A 3931-nucleotide genomic window follows, 5' to 3' on the forward strand; every position below is an offset into this window, starting at 1 on the left:
TGAAAAATATTAAAAATCACTAAAAGATTTTTAAATTGAAAACTTATTGGTACATTTTCATGGTAACACCTCCAAGACTTCTATAATTTGCAAGTCATATGGATGCTGCAGTGAAGACGAAAGGGAAGGAATTCTACACCTTGCAATTCACATCCCCCGTCTGCAGCCGGCAAAGTTCCAACTGAAAAATGCACCTGGTTACTCTACGGAGTAATACGAAAAATAAAATAAAAATGTGTACCATTTTTATTCAGTTGCGATGCAAAGGCATACCAATCTTACTTTTTAATTAGAATACGGAGTGCAGTCCAGTTCCTTTAACCGCGATTTTCTGTTCTTATTGGAGCTTCATCAGGAGGAACGTAGGCACTGTTCTAAATGGTACACATTTTTATTTTATTTTTCGTATTACTCCGTAGAGTAACCAGGTGCATTTTTCAGTTGGAACTTTGCCGGCTGCAGACGGGGGATGTGAATTGCAAGGTGTAGAATTCCTTCCCTTTCTTCTTCACTGCAGCATCCATATGACTTGCAAATTATAGAAGTCTTGGAGGTGTTACCATGAAAATGTACCAATAAGTTTTCAATTTAAAAATCTTTTGGTGATTTTTAATATTTTTCAATATTATTAATTTACAATTAGGATTGAAAACTTGCTTCGTCTCATAATAATATATCAATATCAAAAGAGAGTGAGAGTACATTGACAATAATGCGACAATTTTTCGAAAACTTCTGCCTTCGAAAGCCTGGCAATAGAAAAGAGAGACCGCAGAGCTCGTGTAACTATTGCCAAATGGAAACAAGTTTGAGAAACAAATATGGAAAATCCAAAAAATTTAGAGGATTATTTTCTTATTTATTCTTACTATCGTGTCATTTTCGACAGATTATTTTTTAATAATTACATTCTTCTTCTTTATGTGCCTTGTCCGCGGCGGACGTTGGCTATCATCATAGCAATTTTAATTTTGATCTCGGCGTTTCTGAATAACTCGATCGATCTTAGTCCAAACCATTGGCGTAAATTTTCAAGCCATGAGTGTCTTCTTCTTCCGGTTCCGTGTTTGCTCTCTATTTTACCCTGTATTATCAGTTTGGAGTAGGTCTATGATATTTATCATGTCTCATAATATGACCGAGTTATTCAAGTTTCCGTTTCTTAATTGTGAAAGAGATTTCTTTTTGTTTTCCCATTCAGCGCAATACCTCTACGTTGGTGGTGTGAGTCGTCCAGGATATTTTAAGGATACGTTGGTACACCCACATTTCGAATACCTCCAGCTTCCTCATTAATGTTTCCGTTATTATCCAGGCCTCTGCGCCATACAGCAAGACTGGAAATAACTAGCATTTTAGCAGCCGTATTTTTAGTGGGAGAGATATGTCGCAATGGGTGAATTAGTGTTGCCCAAATGCAAGACCAAGACGAGACTTAGACAGTCTTGGTCTTTCGTCAGTACACGTAGTCTTGGTCTTGGTCTTGGTATTGTGCTCCCAGTCTTGGTCTTGGTCTTGGTCTTGCAGTAAGAGTCTTGCATGTCTCGCAGTTGCCTATTAGCCTATTGCATATCTTTGAACAACGTAACAGAGAGGTACATTTTAAGCTGGAATATCATAGCCACAGTAAAGACCAGCCAAATTAATAAATATCTACACCAGCGGTTCTCAATCTGTGCTGCATGTACCACTGGTGGTACATATAATTATTTGCGGTGGTACATAAAACGCAAAAACAATCAGCCACAATTAGTATAGTTAATTAGATTAATTAGCTATTTCAGTTAGGTGGTAACAAAAATAATAAAAAGTATTTTGTGGTACATGACTCAAAAAGATTGAGAATTACTGATCTAGACAATAATTGACACCGGGTGGGTTTGAACCCACCATCAAGTGATCCGTGCCTATGTTCTAACTAAGGTTTATTAGAAACTTATGTATTTTATTATTAAATATAAGTGAATGAATAAAAAAACATAATGTTAAGAAAATACGAGGCTATCGTTTATTTCAGTATTTTATAAATGCTAGAATATTCCACAGTGTGATCATGTTGTTTTGAATATTCCTCTGAGAAAAAAACACAGTTTTATTGGTACCTACACCCGGTGTACCTACAATGACAATAATTGATTTGTCTAGCAACAATAATATTACAGCGATATTTATAAAAATAGGACAATATGGGGTGTATTCTGTAACACTTCCGTTAAATTTTAGTGGCCTCTAAAATTTTAGCGCCCGCTAAAAATATTTTGGTATTCTGTAAATCATACATCCGTTAAAATCATAACCTAAACCGTTAAAACTCCCTCTAAATAAAAATATTTTAGAGGATGTCAAAACGTACCCGCTAAATTTTTAGCAGTCCGTTAAATGTGGTTTGATTATTTTTGTTGGGTTATGTTTGTATGAATAGTAGTTTGTTATTCTTGTATTTATACTGGAGATAAATATTTAAAAATGGAAAATGGCTTTTTATAATGTATTTGGTGAAGAAGTACTTAATAAATAATAATGAAAGGTAAGTCTCATTTTTACTTTACAATTGACACACTACACCTATAAGTAACAAAATTCAAATGTTTGTTTCTTTTTGTAGAGCTGATTTCAGATTACAACATAAACACAAAGTAAATAATTGACCTGAAAGTAAATAACTACAATCACCATTTCAAAGCAAGTAGGTATTACCTACCTACTAGTAAGTACCTAGAAATGTTATTGAAAAAGTGTTGGAAGTCAAAGATGTTTGTCAAAGCAATTAAATCCTATTAATGCAGGTAAAATTATTTAAAGTTATTGTGGAACATTACAAAACGTACCAAATGATTACAAAGGTAAAGTTTCAGAAGGTTTATAACCAGATGCAGATTAATAAGATGACCTTAATGTTATTGAAAATAGACCATTTGACCAAAATTAGTGTCGAAGGGGAGAAGAAAAAATAAGATATGCATTTTTTCAGCAATATTTTAATGTATAACTTTATAAATAAAAATGTTTAATTGGAAAATATGAGTTTTACTAAAAAATAATTAAATATTATAATAAATATTATTTTCTAGGAAACTGTCATTTTCTTCTTCTTCTTAAGGTTTTTGGCCTCTAACAGTCAGTTTTCGGTCAATTTCTAGGTTAAAAGTAGTTCAAAACGATCAACGTGCGACGTTGCCGTATTTGTTCCAAAACCTTTTAGAGGATTCCTCTAAAATAATATTATTTTAGCGGTCCTCTATAATATGTGTTTACAGAATGACAATCTAACCGAAAAGTTTTAGAGGACCGTTAAAAGTTAAATTTTAGAGGCCTCTTAAATTTAACGGAAATGTTACAGAATACACCCCTATGTATATTAAAAAAATCACTTAAATCGTACAACAGGTTTAGGAAATTCGAAACATTAACAATGACTCGTTTATAAGGTGGTGCGTAAATTTTTTGGAGAAGTGTATATCGTTATTAAATAATATTTCGGTATTTTGTTGGGGTATCCCACATTATCTGTTCTTTTGTCTCGGTATCATACATTTAAATATTATACGCGCTGTTTCGGCAAATTTTGTTTAACCGAGTGACCTCATAGCACATTCAGCAAAAACAATACATACCTAATAGTCTTACTATTCTATATAACGATAAGATTTTTATGTTTAAATTTGTAGAAAACTAATAATGAAAAAAATTAATTACGTATTAGGTATATTTTTTATCAGCCAATTTGAAAAAGTTTGGATACGATATTCGATATTATTATCCGCGTCACAAAGCAAGAATGTCATGTTATGATTATGAGGCGACTATTCTCATAACCCGGACAATTAATTTCAGAGAAGTCGTCTGTTGGGAAGGAATGTAAAAAATATTTTATTTTTACCTTGTAATAATGACCTCCGATTACGTGTCAAATAATGTGTGAAGTGTTCTT

At 32.8% G+C, this 3931-nt stretch overlaps 1 long non-coding RNA gene across 1 annotated transcript; it reads left to right on the forward strand.

Moving 5' to 3' along the window:
• Window positions 1-2191: 2191 nt before the first annotated feature.
• Window positions 2192-3019, forward strand: LOC126892512 (uncharacterized). The gene is made up of 2 exons (XR_007700881.1): window positions 2192-2527; window positions 2606-3019. It is a non-coding gene; the product is annotated as an uncharacterized LOC126892512 (long non-coding RNA).
• The last annotated feature ends 912 nt before the right edge of the window (window positions 3020-3931 follow it).

The sequence above is a fragment of the Diabrotica virgifera genome, chromosome 9 (genome assembly GCF_917563875.1).
Source record: "Diabrotica virgifera virgifera chromosome 9, PGI_DIABVI_V3a".
Lineage (NCBI taxonomy): Eukaryota > Metazoa > Arthropoda > Insecta > Coleoptera > Chrysomelidae > Diabrotica > Diabrotica virgifera.